We start from the raw sequence: 20330 nt of genomic DNA, 5'->3' as shown, positions 1-20330 counted from the left end.
AGATCGATTCATTCTGCCTTTTTTCTGGGTCTTTTCTTCCTGTATCTCATTAACTTCCAATCTGAGCCTAGCCCTTTCTCAGCCAGCCTCCTGCATTCGATTCAATTCAATAAATATTAAATGTCAACTATAAACAAGTCGTTTTTCTAGGCATTACAGATTCAAAGACAAAAAAAAATTTAAAGAATCCTTGCCCTCAATGAATTTACTTTCTATTTGGAGAAGGAAGAGTGAATCACACTTTGTAAAGTGTTGTCCCTTTCTGGTGCGGACAATTTTGCTGATGAAAAGGGGCAGAAACAAGAACCGTTGTGAGAGAAATGCTGAAAGTTGAACAAAGAGAAAACACATTTACTCAGAGTAAAGAAGACCAGAGTGTCCTGTTTCTTAGCATCTAATTTTCATATCGTTTATAAGTTGAAGTTAATAGCTAGGAAACTCTAACACCTGGAACCATTTTGTGTCTATTCGATAAATGCATACTGCCTAGTGGTGACTTGTCTGGCACAAATGTGAATTTTGCTTTCTCATCATGAGAGAGGTGAATCATTTCATTTGAGAAATCCTGCTGTGGAGCATTAGGGTTGGTCTAAGACCACATCCGTAGAGCTGAGTTTGAAAAGATTACTAAGAGCTGAGACAAGGAGAGACTTCCTGTACAGATCTAGAGACAGATCTCAGAGCCTGTACCTGATATTTGCAAGAGCTAACTGGAAGGGTTAGGGGGATGGAGGGGAAGTCTTGCTAGCTGCTGCTAGAAGCTGTGATGAGTTTAGGACTCAGAGAGGAACTAAAAAGGAACAAAGCTGAGCTTGGAAGAGAAGAAGAGCTGAGCTGACAGATCAGGAGAAATTCTAGTCAGGTATGGAAAAAGACCTCTGAGTCAAAATCTAGAAAGTCCTCAAAGCCCAGCCAAGAAAACAGACCTGGAAAAGCTCTGCAGATCCCAGACTTAGGGTTTCTGTTTTACTGCGAGAGCTTAATGCTGCCTTGGTAGCCCAGAAGAGTTCTATGACAGTAGCCTTCAGAAAAGTGGCTCTGTCCATCATCCTCAAAATAGAGAGGCCTGAAAAAAGAGTAGTCCTGCCCACCAGCGAATTGTAGTACAGGATGTTCCCAAAGAGGAAAAAAAGGTATAAAGGCCTATAGTACAGAGTTATGAGTTAACCTGGGGACATGTTCCTTACTCACATGCTTCCTTGACATGGTTCTGTAAATTTGTGCCCGCTCTCTCCTATGGACACTGTATGCCTTAGTGAGAAAATGTGTCACAAATTTATAGGTGGAATGTTATGTTTTCGTTATTTTTGCTTTGTCTTCTGTTTGTTAAATGTTTCTATTAAGAATTAAGAGAGTTCACTTGGCTGATCTGTTAAATAGTTAGCACACCAGGTGGCTCTCAAGCTAGAGGTGTGAGCAGTGTGAGGAGTGTATACCGCCCTTCAGCAGAGTCACCCCTAGAACCGTGAGAATGAGATAGCCTTCACTGCCATCATGGCAAGCTAGCCAGCCACCTCTAGGAACATACAGCTTGAGTGTTAATACAAGAGTGGATTGGATGAGAAAGCCATCCCAGACAGAAAAAAGACAGAAGTTGTTGGAGCACTCACCGAGACCAGCTTGGTACACGTACACCAGTGAGTAGCTGAAAAAGATATACGAGATAATACAAATTAATTTCGTGAAGGAGGGGTGGTGCAAATAACTGAGGGGCGTCCGAAAAGACCTCTTGTAACTGTTGACTCCTGAACTGTGCTTTACAGGAAAGTAGGAGGAGGTCTAGGTTCCTAGGAGGTGGACGAAGAAAAAGTGCATTCTCTACATGGGAGACCACAGCAGAGACATGAAAGTGGAGACAAAATCATGTATGAAGAATAGCTGGAAGGCTTTCCAGTCAAACTGACTGGAATAGAGCATATGTGGAACATGTATTAATACCAAATTAAATTAGAAAGGAAGGCTTTAAATGCCACATTGAGAGTTTTTATATTTCATTCTACGAGAAATGGGGAGCCATTGATCATTTTTACACAGAGGTCTGACATGGTCAGGCCTACATACAGGGTTTATTTTAAATAATAAGAAGAGATAGAAATATGGAACACAACTTTGAAAGAAGAGATCCATTTGAAACATCTTTAGAGGGAGCTAGGTGGCACCAACCTAAGAGTCATGAGGATTTGAGTTCAAATCCAGCCTCAAACACTTACTAGCTGTGTGACCCTGGGCAAGTCACTTAACCCCTTCAAAAAAAATACAACATGCTTTAAACAGTAAAAGAGATGCATATTTTACTATGACATTATTTGAAAGTCTAAGGTTAATTTCTGAGCAGTAGCTTAAGTATTACTGTTAGTTCCTCATTAAGAGATAAAGACATGAGCTCATATTTCTTCCTCCTTCTGACTTCCCACTCCTAACTTCACTTTTCCCATCACTGACACTACCATTCACCTAGTTTTCCCATGTTAGAAATCTTGGTGTTATTGTGAATTCTTCCCTTTCACCTCTCGTTGGAGACAGCTATGTCATGATTTCCTGTTGATTCTACCACTGCAAAGTTTGCCTCCCCTTCTCTATACTCATTGTCATCATGGCAATTTCATTCCCACAGTTGGAAGTTTTCTCACCTTCACCTTCTCCCTGTTCCCCCCCACCAGCTTATTCTTTATACTGTAGGCTGTCAAAATAATCTGTATTATTTATAAGTCAAGTCAAGCCAAGTCAACAAGAGTTTATCAAGTGTCTGCTACATGCCAGACAGTGGTAAGTAAGTACTGGGGATAAAAAGAAAGAAAAAAACAAAAACAAAACACCCCCACAACAACAACAACCCAGCCCATGCTCTCAAGGAGCTCAGTCTAATGGAAGACAGCATGTAATAACTCTGCACAAATGAAACACTGAAAAGTAGGTGGTATACTTAAACAAATTAGACAATCAAGGAAGAAATTTCATTTCAGATCTATGGATGGGAAAGAGTTCCTGACCAAAAAGTGATGAGAGAATCACAGAAGAAAAAAATGGAAAATTTTTGTTAAATAAAGCAAATAAAAAAATTAGACAAAAAAAGTCAACGGGGACAGCTAAAATTAGAAATAAAATAGTTAATCAGAGAAAATCTTTGCAACAAATTTTTCGGATAAAGCACTCATTTTTAAGATGTATAAGTAATTGATTCAAGTTTGTATGAGAAGGAACTATTTTCCAATTGATAAATGGCCAAAGGATATTAGCAGGGAATTTTCAAAGGAAGTTATCCAAATTACCAACCACCATATAAAAATGTTCCAAATCACGAATATTAAGAATGAAAATTAAAACAACTTTGAAGTTTCACCTCACACCCATCAATGTGACAAAGATTACCAAAAAAAAAAGATGATGACAATGTTGGAGGTGCTAAGTGTGTGTGTGGCGAGGGGCGGAGACAAGTACATTTATGCACATTGGTGGATCTATGAACTGATCTAGATATTCTGGGAAGCGATACTCCTAGCCCTATACCTCAATAAGAGGTTTTTTAATAGGAAAAGGACCCATATGAACAAAAATATTTATTGCAGTTCTTTTTGTGGGAGAAAAGAACTGGAAATAAGGGAATGCCCAGAAATTGGGGTAGGGGTAAATAAATTATGGTACACGGACTATACCATATACAGATAGAATGGAATGTCATGGAATGCTATTGTTCTATAAGATACAGCAAAAGGGACAGCTTCAGAGAAATGTGGAAAGACATACACAAAGAGATGAAGAGAGAAGTGAACTGGACCTGGCAGAACAATTTATAACCATAACAATCGTGTAGAGACAAACTATTTTGAAAGACTTAAGAATTTTAATTAATGCATGGATCAACCCAGTTTCAGAGGATTGATAATGAAGCTTACTAACTGCCTCCTGACAGAGAGCTCATGGACTAATGGGGCAGAATTAGACATATGGTTTTAGACACGCTCAGTGAGGAAATTTGTTTTGCTTGACTATAACATATTTGTTACAAGGTTTTTCTTTCTCTTTTCTTTTTTTCCATCGTGGGGCATGGCAAAGAGAGAAAATAAAGACTTGTCCATTGAAAAATATTTTGGAAAGAGTGGGGGGAGAGCAGGTGATATATTAATGAAAGATATCAGTAAAAAAATATTAAAAAAACACCCTGCATTTCTCTCTCTCTGTGCCTTTGCTTACCTACTCCTTCTTCCTCTTTGTCCTTTGAATTTCTTCTTGTCCTATAAGGGATAAAGACTGGATTTGGGATTTCATAGATCTAATTGATTCCCGGACAAGGAAATCCCCTCTATCAATGAAGGTCTTCTCTGCAACTTATGGTCTTAGAGAAATGTCTAAAGCATTGAGAGGTTTAAGTGACTTGCCCAAGGTCATTCTGCCATCATGTGTCAGAAGTGAGATTTGAACCCAGGTGTTACTGGTCCTAAGGTCAGTTCTCTATCCATGAAGCCATACCATCTATAGTAAACTGCATATGTGTCTCTAACCATAACTAAAGTAAGGAACTAGAAAAAGAATTGAGGGAGAAGCAGTGCTTTAGGAAGTAGATAAATGTACCTGTGCCTGGAAACAACCACATTTGCAAATGTGAATTCTTGTTTTTTCCTCCCACCCTTTAACATTATTTTATTTATACGTCATATTTTATTTTATTTACATCAATGTTTACCAAATTTACTAATAGGCAGTCAGGGCATAGTGGATAGAAGGATAGCCTTGGAGTTAGGAAGACCTGAGTCCACGTGTCCGCTCTCAATGCCCCCAACCACTCACTAAGGTGCTAGATTCAGGTAAAAAGTTGCTGATCTACATCAGGAGACGATATTTCCACACTGGGATAACTCTATACTATAAAACCAGAGGTACCAGACCTTCCCTTTAAACCCGGAACCCCTCCACCTCCAACCTTACCATCACACACACACACACACACACACACACACACACACACACACACGTAAGGTCTTAGAAAATTCTAATTGCAGACATGTTGAAAACCTTTCCTTAAAGCCCAAGATAGGGCATGAATTCTGTTAGACTTCTGTGTTGCCCCACTTTGTGAGCGTTACGCATATTCTGTGAATGGTTTAAGCCTCTCTTTAAAATGGCAATCAAATTGCATTGCTGTCTACCTCCTTGGTGACCTACTGTAGTTGACTACACATGACAGTTTTGAGATCACTACACATTGAAAATGAAAGACGGAGGGGGAGAGATTATGGGAAAATGGCAGAATAAAACAAGGACTACCTGCTCTCCCAGATTCTCCTACAAATAATAATGCCTCACAGGAAATTTTAGAATGGCAGAAATAATTAAAAGTTGGGGTAAAGAGGTCGTCCAGCCTAAGACAATTTAGGAGGACCTTACGAAAGATCAGACCTCCCAGGGAGGTGGTCTGGCCTATCTGAAGTGCATATACCTTAGAGAGACACCACTGAATCAACAAACAGTAAGCCCTGGGGGCAGCTGTGTAGTGGCAGCCTTAGCTTTGGAAGCTTTAGCTCCATTGGTTGTGTGGGGGTCAGCAGCTGATCAAGGGAAGATTGTGGTAGCCCTCCAGTGGTGCTGGACATGAGGGGCCCATGTGGGCTGACCAGATGCAGTCCTAGGCTGTGGCTGCTAGTAGGAAGGAGTGAGCACACAGGTGAGTCCTGTTGCAGTGGGGTAGGGACCCTGCTGGCTCTGGTCATTAGCAGGAGAATAAAGTCCCTGGTTTCAGTTCCAGGGCAGAGGGGTAAGGTGATGCTTGCAGCCTCCCAAGGGACCATAGGGAACAAGAGTGTTTGCTGTGGCAACAGTGCTGGGGACTCTGGTCTTGGCTCAGGGGCAAAGAGGAGTACCTGAGGTCACTTATAGACCGAGGCATGTGCTAAAGGAGCAGTGACCACACTTAGCTTTGGATTATAAAACATTGGAAGAACCAAGAGGTCAAAGGTCCCCAGATAGAGCTAAGAAAACACTGGAATGAAAAACCTGAAGCCTGAGACATTATCCCCCACACCTAGGGGACTAAAGCTTGACTCTAACACAAAGTTAGCAACCAGAAAATAAGTTGCTTAAAAAAATAAGCAAGCAAAAGAGAAAGAACTCAACCATAGATAGCTATTTTGGTGATAGAGAATACCTGGGCTCAAACTCACAAGATAAAATAGCTACTTCTACTTCAAAGAAAAATGTCAAATAGTCACAAGTCCAAAAAAAGTTCTTGAAAGAACTTAGAAAGGACTTTAAAAATCAAATAAGAGAGGTTGAGGAAAATTTGGGAAAAGAAATAAGAATAATGCAAGAAAAGCAAGAAAATTATGAAAAGAAAGTCAATAATTGGAAAAAGAGATCCAAAACTTACCAAAGAAAAGAACTCCTTTAAAATTAGAATTGGGCAAAAGGAAGCTAATGACTTCATAAGACATCGAAAAATACTACAACAAAATCAACAGAATGAAAAAATAGAAGCAAATTGAAATATCTCTTTAGGAGAACAACTGGCCTGGAAAAAGATCAAGGAGGGATAATATAAGAATTGTCAGATTACCTGAAAGTAATGATTAAGTCTAGACATTAGACTTCAAGAAATTATTGGGGAAATTGCCCTGAAGTTATAGAACTAGAGAATAAAATATAATTTTTTTAAATCCTTCAAACACCACCTGAAAGAGATCCCAAAATGAAAACTCATAGGAACATTAAAGCTAAGTTTCAAAGCTCCCATGTCAAGGAGAAAATATTACAAGCAACTAGAAAGAAGCAATTTAAATGTTACAGAGCTACAGTCAGGATAACACAAGATTTATCAGCTTCTACATTAAAAAAAAACAAAAAACAAAACAGGGCCACTAGGTGGCCCAGTGGGTAGAGCACTGGCCCTGGAGTCAGGAGGACCTGAGTTCAAATGTGGCCTCAGACACTTGACACACTTACTAGCTGTGTGACCTTGGGCAAGTCACTTAACCCCAATTGCCCATCCTTACCCCCTGCAAAAAACAAAAAACCAGAGGGTATAAAATACAAAATTCTGAAGAGCAAAGAAACAGGGGTTGCAAACAAGTATAACTTCCCCAGCAAAGTTGAGTGTAATTCTGCAAGGGAAAAAAATAAAAATTTAATGAACTAAAGGACTTGCAAGTATTCTTGAGGAAAAGTCCAGAACTGAACAGAAAGTTTGACTTACAAGAATCAGGAGAAACATAAGGTAGATATGAAAGACTAATTATAAGGGATTTAATAAGGTTAAACTGTTTACTTCTTTTTTATTAAAATTTTTTATTTTTAGTTTACAGCCCTTAGTTCCACATGATTTTGAGTTCCAGATTTTTTTTCCACCCCTCCCCCTCCTCCTCCCCTAGACGGTATGGAATCCAATATATCTTCTACATATAACTTCGCATTGAACTTATTTACACAATAGTCAAGTTGTAAAGAAGAATTATGACCAATGGAATGAATCATGAGAAAGAAGAAACAAAAAACCAAAACCAAAAACAAAAGAGAAAAAAAAAACAAAAGAAAAAAAAGAGAGCAAACATAAACTGTCTACTTCTTATATGGGAAAATGATATTTGTAACTCTTAAGAATTATGTTATCATTACTAGGGTAATGTTTTCATACTAGGGTAATTAATATATAATTATATGTTATATGTTATTACTGTGGTAGTTCAGGAAAGTATATATATATACACAGAGAGAGAGAGAGAGAGTGAGAAGGCTCGAGGTTGGGCTGATTATGATAGCATGATCCTAAAAAATAAAATTGAGTAGGGACAATGGAGAAAATTATCTCATAAATATGAAGTGTGATTGGAAGAGCTGTTACATTGGAGGGGAGGGGAACATAGGATGGAGGGCAGGTAGGGCAGGTAGGTATTGGAACTGGGTTAAAAAGGGAATAACATATATTTAGTAGGGTATACAAGTCTTAATTTACAGAGAAATAGGAGGGCAAGGGGATAGGATAAGGGAGGGACTTTTAGAAGGGTGTGTGGATTAGGGAGGTAATGATAAGAAGTAACTTAGACTTCTGAGGAGGGATAGGTAAGGAGAGAGAGAAAGACACACACACACACACATACACACAAAGCAAGAGAGAGAGACAGAGAGACAGAGAGACAAACAGAGAGACAGAGAGACAAACAGAGACAAAGAGACAGAGAGAGGAAGATAGAAAGAGAGACAGGGAGTGACAGAGACAGAGAGAAGGATAAACGGAGAGTGAAGAAAATTAAGATGGAGAGAAACACACAACTAGTAATTATAACTTTGAACGTGAATGGAATGAACTCACCCATAAAACAAAAATGGATAGCAGGATGGATTAAAAACCAGAACCTGACAATATATTGTTACAAGAAACAATAGATAGATAGCAAAATTATAATAGTGAGGGATTTCAACATTCCCCTTTCAGAATTAGATGAATCTAATCAAAAAATAAATAAGAAAGAAATCAATGTGATTAATTGGATCTTAGATGAGCTACTTATGACAGACATCTGGAGATAATTGAATGGGAATAGAAAGGAATACACCTTTTTCTTAGTGGCACATGGCACCTTTACAAAAACTGACCATATATTAGGCCACAAAAACTTTATAGTTAAATACAGAAAAAATATAAATATTAAGTGCATCCCTTTTAGATCATAATGCAATAAAAATTATTTTTAAATAAAGGACCATGGAAACAAAAATTTAAAAATAAATGGATATTAAATAACCTAATCTTAAAGAATGAAGTCATAGAAACAAGTCATAGAAGAAGTCATAAAGAACAAGTCATAGAAGCAATAAATAATTTTATTGAAGAGAATGATAATAATGAGACAACATATCAAAACTTATGGGATGCACTAAAAGCAGTAACCAGAGTAAAGTTTCTATCTCTAAATGCTTACAACAATTAAAATCATATCTTTTAGAGAAGGAACAGATTAAAGAATTTGGTATGCAATTTAAAAAACTAGAAAAAGAACAAATTTGAAATCCCTAATTAAATACCAAATTGGAAATCTTGACAATTAAAGGAGAAATTAATAAAATTGAATGTAAGAAAATCATTTAGTTAGTAAATAAAACTAGGAGTTGGTTTTTATTTTAAAAAAACTAATAAAATAGATGAACCATTGGTTAATATAATTTAAGAAGAGAAAAGAAAACCAAAACCATCAAAAGTGAAAAGAGTGGATACACCATTAATGAAGATGAAGTTAGGGCAATTATTAGGAGTTATTTTGCTCAATTATATGCTAATAAATTGAACAATTTAAGTGAAATGGAAGAATACTCACAAAAACATAAACTGCCCAGATTAACAAAAGAAGAAATAGATTATCTGAGTAAACCTATTTTAGAAAAAGAAATTCAATAGGCTTAAAATGAGCTTCCTAAGAAAATGCATCAGGACCAGATGGATTTATAAGTGAATTCTACCAAACATTTAAAGATTAACTAATTCCAATATTAAATAAATTATTTGGAATAAAAGGCAAAGTAGTCCTACCAAACTCCTTTTATGAAACAAATATGGTGCTAATCCCTAAACTAGGAAGAGCAAAAACAGAGAAAGAAAAATATAGACCAATTTCACTAATGAATATTGATGCAAAAATCCTGAATAAAATACTAGCTAGGAGACTACAATAATATATCACAAAGATTATGTATTATGACCAAATGAGATTTATATCAGGAATATAAGGATGGTTCAATATTAGGAAAACCATTAACACAATTAATTGTATCAATAATAAAAATCACATGATTATATCAATTGATACAGAAAAAACTTTTGACAAAATGCTACACTCACATTTGAAAGCTTAGTTATAAATGTATTTTTCCCTAAAACGATAAGAAACATCAACCTAAAGCCATCAGCAAGCATTATTTTAATGAGGATAAGCTAGAAGCCTTCCCAATAAGGTCAGGAGTGAAATGAGGATGCTCATTGTTACCAATATTATTCAGTATCATACTGAAATGCTAGCAATAGCACTAAGAGAAGAAAAAGAAGTTGAAGGAATCAGAACGGGCAATGAGATAATAAAACTACAGTATTTCCCCATGTATAAGACGCACCTTAATTTTGAGGCCCAAAATTTGAAGAAAAAAAAAGTATTACATAAAGTTATTGAACTCAAGTTTTATTCATCATAAAATTCATACAATAATAAGATGAAATTCAAGGACCTTCTGCTCATACCTTTCAGGCATCTTTTGGGCAAGTCTGGTGCATGTACGCATGCTTAGTCTATTCTGTTTCATGAACCTGAAGCACCAATTGTGTCCTCCTTTGAAATCAGTAACTTCTTTTTCATCAGCAATTCTTCTTGCCTCATGCTGAACCATCTTTGTGGACACAGGAATTCCAATTGCCCTTTGCTCTTCAATCCATATCTTCAATTCCCTCTCTAAATCAGGCCATTTTGCTGACTCGCCTCTCATGGCCTTCTTCTGCCCTGGCTTTTTCGGTAGGGTTTCTTCTTCCCGTAGTCAGTCTTGGATTGTTTTCTCAATTGGAGGACGACCAAACTTATGTTCAGCAGCACGATTCCCATTCACTTTTGCAAACTGGATCACTTTTAACTTGAATTCAGTACTGTACAAAAATCTTTTCTGAGCCATTTCTGGGCAGAACGTGGCAAAATGTAACCTAATATACTGGTAACAAATGCGAAACAATGAGCTCAAAGACAACAAATGTGAAAAAGCAGGAAATGCAAGTAAAAAAACTACAACCACTGTATAAGATGCACCCAGTTTTTAGACCCCAAATTTTTCAAAAAAGGGTGCGTCTTATACATGGGGGAAATACGGTATCTCTTTTGCAGATGATAAGATAGTATACTTGGAAAATCCTAGAGATTCAACTAAAAAGCTACTTAAAACAATAATTTTTAGCAAAGTAACAGGATAGAAAATAAACCCACATAAATCATCAGCATTTCTATATATCACCAACAAATCTCTACAAGAAGAGAAAGTAAGAGATAGTTCATTTAAAATAACTATAGACAATATAAAATACCTGGAATTATACCTGCCAAGACAAACCCAAGAACTATATGAGCATAGTTATAAAATATTCTTTCTACAATGTGGAAAAATTGGGACACTAATACCCTGTTAGTGGAACTGTGAATTGTAAACTGTGAACTGACTTTGGAGAGCAATCTGGAATTATGCCCAAAGAGTTATTGAGCTGCCTATGTGCCTTTTGACCCAGCAATACCACTATTAGGTCTGTTTCCCAAGGGGAAAAGGAGAAGAAACTATGTGTTTAAAAATATTTCCTACTGTTTTCTTTGTGGTGGCAAAGAGCTGGAAATTGAGGAGATGCCCATCAATTGGGGAATGGCTAAATAAGCTGTGGTGTATGATTGTGATAGAATACTATTATGCTGGAAGAAATGGTGAGCAGGATGATTTTAGGAAAACATGGAAAGACTTGCCTGAAATAATGAAGAATAAAACAAGCAGAGCCAAGAGAATGTTATATATAGTAACAGCAATATTGTTGGAAGAGTAAAGGTGAATGACTAAGCTATTCTGAGTTGTATGAATATTTAAATCAAGTTACAAAGGACCTATGAAGGAAAATGCTACCCTCCTCCAGAAAGAACTGATATATGGAACTATGTATTGTATGGTTTCACATATATATCTGTGTCAAATGTTGGCCTTCTCTAGTGCAGACTTGGGAAGGAGGGAGGAAAGTGGCTTGGAACTCAAATGGAGCAAAAGAAAGAAAAAGGAAGGAAGGAAGGAAGGAAGGAAGGAAGGAAGGAAGGAAGGAAGGAAGGAAGGAAGGAAGGAAGGAAAGGAGAGGAAGGAGAGGAGAGGAGAGGAGAGGAGAGGAGAGGAGAGGAGAGGAGAGGAGAGGAGAGGAGAGGAGAGGAGAGGAGAGGAGAGGAGAGGGAGGGAAAAAGGGAGGAAGGAAAGAAGAAAGAAAGAAAGGGAAAAGGAAGGAAAGGAGGAAGGGAGGGAGGGAGAAATAGAGGAAGGGAGGAAAGAAAGGAAGGAAGGAAGGAAAAAAGAAAGAAAGGGAAGGAGGGAAAGAGGAAAGGAGGGAGGGAGAGAAGGAGGAAGGGAGGGAGAGAAGAAAAGAAGGAAGGAAGAAAGGAAGGAAGGAAAGGAGGAAAGAAGAAAGGAAAGAAGGGAGAGAGGGAGGGAGAGAGGGAGCGAAGGAGGAAGGGAGGGAAGGAGGAAGGAGGAAAGGAAGGAAGGAAGGAAGGAAGGAAAGAAAGAAAGAAAGAAAGAAAGAAAGAAAAAATTTAAAAAAAAAAGAAAATGAAAGATGTGGGATACAAATAGGCCCTTGAAGTCAGGAAGACCAATGTTTGTATCTTGCCACAGATACTTCCTAGTTGTGCGACCCTGGGCAAGTCATTTAACTTTTATGAACTTAAATTAATAGCCCCAACAGCAATCCCAGAATTGTTGTGAAGATCAAATGAGATGATGCGTATAAAGCCCTTTAGAAATCTTAAAGGCTGATTTAAATGTCAGCTGTAATTATTATTATGGAAGGAAACCCCTATCTCAATAGTTTCCTGAATTCAATTTAAATGGGAAAGAAAATGCTTTGAATCTTTCAAGGGTCTTATGAAATAGAAGTCCTACATGTGAATAAAAAATTAGAATGGCCAACATCTGACCTGAGAATTATACTGATTCCTAGCAACCTAGCAACAGCATCCTGCAAGCAGTTGTGCCTGGGTGTTCTTGTGACCTGAGTGCCGCTGAAGTGCCCAGACATGGGCCAGACATGCACTTTCAGCCATGCAGCAAGAAAAGACTCACTGGGAATATGAGTTATGAGGCTAGTGGATTGGATACCAGGCAGGCCTGGCAAATGCCACCTTATAAATATTGATGTAATAAATAATTGATGTAATAAGTAATGATGGAAGGGATGTATAGTAGGAGCAATGTCTTCTCTTCTCTCCTCCATTCAGGTTAGGCTAGTTTTTCCTTAAAAGCTATTGAAACATTCCTCAGTACTTGTCTGGCTCAGGGGTCGAGGGCTGAGACTGTTGACAGCACTTCCTCATTGCTAAGCAACCACAAGTAGGTGGGAGTGGAGAGATTGCTCTCAAATGCTTGGCTGGTGGGTCAGGATGGGAGTTTCACTCAACCGAATCAATTCAAAGGGTTCTCAATGCCTCTCTTTTTTGAATATCCTTCTCCTGGTGTAGCTAAGTAAATCTCCTTTTGTCAACTATTGAATGATCCACAAGTATCTCATTTTGTTCCAATATCAAACTTAAACTACTGGATTGGACTGAGTCAGGCCCGAGAAGGAACAAGATGGTTTCAAAGAAACCTGGAAGACTTATATTAACTAATACAAAGTAAAGCAAGCAGGACCCAAAGAATACAATAACTTCATACAGACAAACAATTTCAAAAGACTTAACTTTAATCAATACAATGGTCAACCTTGATTCCAGAGACCTCAGATGAAGCATATCACCCACTTCCTGACATCTCAAAGTCAATTTGTCCAAAACAGAACATGAGTTTCAGGTTGATTCATCTGAATTTAATCCATTAAGCAATTTGGAGCCACTGTAGATTCTTGAGCGGATGGCAATAGCATGCAGGATGGATTGGAGGGGAAAGAAGCTGGTGGTAGGGCATCCAGTTAGCAAGCTACCTCAATCATTTAGGTGAAAAAAGATTGAATACGGAAGATGACATTAGGAAGGAAGGGGAAAATGTCGATTGGAGCTAAATTTTGAGGGGTTACTGATTGGATAGAAAGTAGATTGAGAACAGGTGGGGCCCTAGAGTAACAGTAAAGGATGAAACACCCCTTCCCCCCCCAAAAAAATGTGAGGAACCAATATTTATAGTCCTTTGAGCCAAGGGTTACAAATGTAAAGGAAAGCCTTTGTGAAGTGAGTGGAGAAAATGGATGGAAGAGGAATTAGGGAAGTGTTCCTGAAGGAGGGCACATTTAAGTTGGGCTTTAAAGAACAAGAAAGAACTAAATAGAGAGGAGAGCACAAGCAAAGATGTAAAGAAAGAGAAATGCAAGACACATTTTTTAAAATAAATTTTTACTAATATTTTCATTGATAAATTACCTGCTTTTTCACCAATCTTTCCAAATTAGTTTTCGATTGACAAGCCTTTATTTTGCCTCCTCACCACTCCCACAATGGAAAAAAATATGTAATATACACATAATATGTAACAAATATGCATAATCAAGCAAAACAAATCCCCTCATTGGCCATATCCAAAAATATTGATTGAATTCAATCAATCACTAAGTATTTATTAATTATTCACAGAGTGGCAGGCACTGAGCTGGGTGCTGGGTATACAAAGACAAAAATGAAACATCCCCTGCTTTCAAAAAGCTTTACCCTTTAGTGAGGGAAAGAACGTGGATGTGTTAAGAAATACACAACGGAGCTCTGAGGCCTCTAGATCTGGGGTTCCTGGCTCAACTACCCCTTTGGCCAAATTATTCATGTATGTGTAGATCTTGAGAAGGAAGTAGGCATATTTTATTCAGCTCATTATTATTTCACAATACATGTCCAAGATGACTCCAAATGTTGACCTTGTTGGCCAGAGCCAGTAGTGATGCACTGATGAAACAAATGTGAGAATGGGAGTGGACTTGATGGGGCTTTGAGAAGATTAAGAGAAAGGCTTCCAACTTATAGACTAGTTGGGATTTCCACTTAGAAACTATATTCCAGACAGCTGGAAACATAGATCTAGAACCTGGATGAGAGAGATGATGACTTTAGGAAGTCACTGATGAAAACCTACGCTGATTCTTAGCTTCAGTCTATTCTTAGCTAGAGGTCTTGTCACAAGGCAGGGAAGCTGATTTTTTTTTAACTTAGAGTGAGAAACAAGTAGAGATTAGACATGAATTCAATTTATGACCTTGATAAAATCTCACCTGTCTCCCTTAAATTACTTGTAAAGGCATTTGCTGAACCACAGCACTGCAAAGTATGTCTCTTTTATTATTCAATTTTATCTCAGGCCAAAAGCCCTTTCTTCTGAAATATTGCTTTAATAGTGACCTCTAGTGTTTGAATAGAATAGCTGCTAGCTGATAGGGAGTTGGAGAACCCCAGTCTTCACTGTAGGGGTGCAGAAGGACTTTGGGGGCTTATTGAGTCACCTGTCTGCCCTTAGAAGACCTCATGAAACTTTTCAAACACCTCTCAGCCCCTGAAATGCTGTACAAAGTTCTGGTCACCACATCTCAAGAAAGGCATAATGAATCTTGAAAGGTTCTAGATAAAGGTAATTAAAATAAGGATAGTGACAGAGGGGCTTTCTTGTGAAGATATTTCTATGGATTCATGGACTCATGGAGGTAGGGATTCCTCCATCAACGCAGATCACAACCCAGGATTTCTTATAGCACATAATTTTTGTCCTATAGGGACCTAACATATGTGCTAGAGACATCTTTCAGATTCTTTTAATATTTTGTGGGTGGAAGTGTAACTATAACAATCAGGCTTTCCAGTTGTCATCCCTTACCCTCACTATGTGACTGGCCCACCTCTCTTTCTGGTCCTATGCGTCCACCATGATTTTTTTAATTGAATTACTTGCCAGAAAATTAATGTAACATGCTGTAGCCTGATTACACCATAACTCTCTCTCTTGCCCTTTGGGTCACCAGCAATAAAAAGAAGCCTTCAGTATGTTTTCACAATGGTGTTCCCTACTTTGTAGCCATATAGCATCATTTTGTTGTTATTGGGGAAGGAAAAAAATGTATGGACTTCCAACATTAGTGTGGAGAATTCCCACCATGGAAATTCTCCACTCTGAATTGGTTCAGCTACTCTGGAAAACAGTTTGAAACTATACCTCAAAGTCCCTAAACCAGTAGTGGGGAACTCATGTCCTCAAAGCCACATATGGCCCTTTAGGTCCTCAAATGTGACCCTTTGACTGAATCCAAACTTCACTCAACAAATCTGTTATTCTTCTGTGAAGGTTGGATTCAGTCAAAGGGCCTACTTGAGAACCCAGAGGGCCACAGGTGGCCTCAAGGCCACGGGTTCCCCACCCCTGCCCTAAACTGTCCATACCTTTTGACTCAGCAAGACCACAACTAGGCTCATACATTACAGAGAGCAAAGAAAGAAGAAAAGGACACATGTGTAAATATATTTATAGCAATTCTTTTCATAGTAACAGAACACTAGAAACTGAGAGAGTACCTACCTACCGGAGAATGGCTAACAAATTATGGTATATGAATGTAATGAAATATTACTGTGCCATAAGAAATAATAAACATACCTTAGGCATCCTGGTAAGCACGGTGTTTAAAAAAAAACCACAAAACACTGGAGTTTACCAAAAGAGGTAAGTTTCAGAGGAAACTGGAAAGACCTCTACGAAATGATACAGAGCGAAATGAGCAACACCAGGAGGATAATTTATACTTTAACAACACCATTAAGAGAAATAGTTTTGAAAGACTTTAGAACTCTGACTAATGCGATGATAAAGCAAAATTCCAGAGGACTGACCATGAAACAGGTACCCACTCCCTGCCAAAGAAGCGATGGACTCCAAATGAATGATCAGACACACATTTTTAGACGTGACCAATGAAGGAATTTTCTTTGATGGACAATGCATACTTGTCATAAACATCTTATTATTATGGTCCAATGGGAGGAGGGAGGAGAAGTAGGAGAGAGAGATGATAAATGTTTGTAAACATTTTGTAAATGAAATGCAGGTCTGTAACTAGCTATAACTTAAAGCCTTAGGGCATTGTCCGAGGCACTAAAAATTTAAATGATTTTCACAGTCACAATGCAAGTATTTGGCAGAAGTAGGATTGAATTCAATTCTTTCTGATATCAAGACCAGCAGGCTGCTTCTCAGGGAGTACTGCTATTTTTTTTAATATATTTTTTATTGTTTTGGGTTTTTTTGAGGGAGGAAGGCAGGGCAATTGGGGTTAACTGACTTGCCCAAAGTCACACAGCTAGGAAGTGTGTCAAGCATCTGAGTTCGGATTTGAACTCAGGTCCTCCTGACTCTAGGGCCATTGTTCTACTCACTGCGCCACCTAGTGGCCCCGCAGGAGTACTGCTATTTAAAAAAATGAGACTTCGGGGCAGGAAGCATCTAAGCCTAGCCTCATTATCCTTTTGCAATGCAAGACCAACATAGAGAACCTAATGAACTAACTCAGTGAATTGACTAAATGTCACATTCTGGCCACTATGGAGCTAACTGAGGAGACCATCTAACGTTCCCAGGCTCTGTGCAATCAACAACAGGGCTATCTGGACAACCTCATCATCGGTAGTCCTTCTCTCACTTGGATTCTGTGTAAGATCCTCTAGGAAACTGGAGAACTTCTTCAGTGAACATATCTCCTTGTTTTATGTCTTACAATATTCAAACCAACTAACTCTAACCCTAAACCCTAAATTCCTGTGCTTGCACCTATAATGGATTTTTGAATAATTTTAACAAATAAATAGAAGATACCTTATTAGAACCCCAAGTAAAATGTCTTTTTTTGGCAATATATATTATCAGATTTCATATACTACATATACCTGAGTCAACATGTGACTCAGAATAAATGAAAGTTTACTTGTTCCCTTCTCTTGTTTTCATTAAGGACATGAGAATAGATTTATCAAAATAGTTTGTGTCTTTAAGCTTATCAAACTTGAACATAATAGGGTAAATACTAATTTATCACCCCAATTGAATTTTAACACTGGAGGAAACAACCGCCACATTTTACAGATCAGGAAACTAAAATTTTTATAGATTAAGGGAAATACACCAGCCAGAAACTTGTGAGCTACAGTGTTAGGATTAATCACCCAGAGAACCCAGCCTAGCAGTCGCCTCTCTAGAAATCCAACCTTTCAAGATTAGTTAGAATAAGTTAGAATAAGCCAAAAAGTAAGAGAGAAAGCCCAAAGTAGGAGAGGAGAAATGTGGTATATATGGATCCATGAATTTCCCAGAACTTTTTCAAGTATTTTTACCTTTTTAGCATGTACACTTTTGGTGTGATGAGTCCTATAAATTTGCTATTCACACACATACACAGATACACAGACACACACACACACACACACACACACACACATAAAGTACAAAACTTTATCAGTCATGCAACTACTTCTTTCAGTTTTCCTAGGGGCAATGCCTTCTAGGGGGACAGACAACTAAGAATCAGAGAACCTGGTTTCTAATTTTGGCTCTGCCCCGACTCTACCTAGATGTGTTACCTTGGGTGAGCCATAGACCCCAGGGTAAGAACCCCTGGATTGGATGATCTTTATTATGCCTTTCAGGTCTAGAAAGTATAACTTTTTCAAGCTGTTATGTTAGATAAAAATCTATCTTATATGTAAGATTCTTGGAAATAGGAGATTCAACTGTGCCCTATAACTCATTTCATTATATAACAACCTCATTGTCAGGAAATTCTTCCTTACATCTAATCAAAAAATTCCTAACCCAGGGTACATGAGCATTTTTTTAAAAAAAAGTATTTTGATAACAATATTTCAATATAATTGGTTTCCTTTGCAATCTTATGAGTTTTATTTTGTGTATCTAACAATGTTCTTCTGAGAAGGGGTCCATAGGTTTCAGCAAACTGCCAAGGGGTCCACAACCCCCCCAAAAAGATGATAGAATTCCTGATCTCATCTAAGGCCCTCCAGCTACAGCTTAGCCTGTTTTTAGTTGAGGTAGCCATTTACCGTTTATAGATATGAACCTTTGCTCCAAACTCTACATTCCACCTCTCCCTCTGTCCCTTTATATATACAAGCCCTCACCCATGTCTAGAGTATGCTCTCTCCTCATCTCTGCATTTCAGAATTCTTCCTTCCTTGAGGAGCTTTCTCCTTCTTCAAATTACATTTCTATTTATCTGAGTACAATTTATATTCTAACCCTCCCTGGTAGAATGTAAGCTCCTTAACGGCAGAAACTTTTTCATTTTTCTTTGACTCCAAAGAACCAAGAACGGTTCTAGACACATAACAGGTACTTGGTAAATATTTGCAGAATTTAATTGCCAGGAGCATCTGAGGCACAGAAGTCCTAGGTAATTGGAGATGAAAATTCAGTTGTCTCAAGTCTTGATTCAGAAACCTGAGAAACAATCTCTTCAGACAGTGGAAAAGGTTGGCACCAACCCCCTACTTACAGATATCTTGGGCACAACCTATCAGAGGAAGTTTTTGTTGAAAGAAAATGACACCAGTATGTATTCTGTAATAAGTAAGTGTTTAAGTTCTACTGTGTTCCATAGTAAATGTTTTCCAATGTCACCATTTTCATAGGGCATATGCTACCATTAACGTATCCTAGATATTAGTAAAGAAATTGATGAGTTCTTCCAGAATAGAAAGTAGTAAGAGACCATTCCAACAGAATTCAAAACTATTATGATAAGAGACTGGGACAAGGATTTGTCTTTTTTTTACAACCTCCTTGCCTCTGCATAGACATGATTCATTTAGTAATAACTGCATTCTTTTCCTGCTTTTTACTCCCCCTTCTTTCTTTCCTTCTTTTCCTCCTTCCTTCCTTCATTTTTTCTTTTCTTTCCCCACTTCCCCTTCCCTTCCTCTCTCTTTTCTTCTTTCTTTTCTTCATTCCTCTTTCTTCCCCCCTTTTCTTTCTCCCCTCCTCTTCTTTCTTCTCTCTTCTTCCACTTTCCTCTCTTTGTCCTCCCCCACCCCTCTTCTTTTTTGTCTTCCATAATAGCTACTTCTCCAGGCCTTGTTTCTTTCCTCTTAGAAAATTGGAGAGAAAAAATAAACAAGGAAGATCTTACACCTAGACCCTATTCGTCAGTTAAGTTGTCCTGTACCTCACCCCAGACCAATTCCTTTTTCAAACCTGTGTGGAAGAAGGTGAGGTGGATTTTCCCAAAGGACCACATTCTAGCTCTTCATCTTCAGAGGCTGCCAGACCATTTTTCCTGGTCCTTGGGTCATTCCCGTGAGGCACTGGGACACATGCACCAAAACCAAAGAATCCAGGAAAATACCCTGGGTTATCTACCTCCTGAATACTGAGGCACTGTCCCTCGTCAGTCTTTTATTTCTCCAAGTTCAGTCATTCTGATTTCTTTGTATTCTCTTTTTAGATTTTATTTTCCATCTTTGTGGCATCTATGAATGTTAGTGGCACATTCAAAGTCCTAAAAAGAAGTTTCTGCCCCTGGAATCAGGTAAATTAAGAACATGTGTGAACATTGTGACAAGAAAAAAAAATGTTTGTCTAGCATAGAGACTGTAGGATAAAGGACAACTAAA

Source organism: Trichosurus vulpecula, chromosome 6 (genome assembly GCF_011100635.1).
Source record: "Trichosurus vulpecula isolate mTriVul1 chromosome 6, mTriVul1.pri, whole genome shotgun sequence".
Classification (NCBI taxonomy): domain Eukaryota; kingdom Metazoa; phylum Chordata; class Mammalia; order Diprotodontia; family Phalangeridae; genus Trichosurus; species Trichosurus vulpecula.
Note: the sequence above shows the minus strand (reverse complement) of the source record.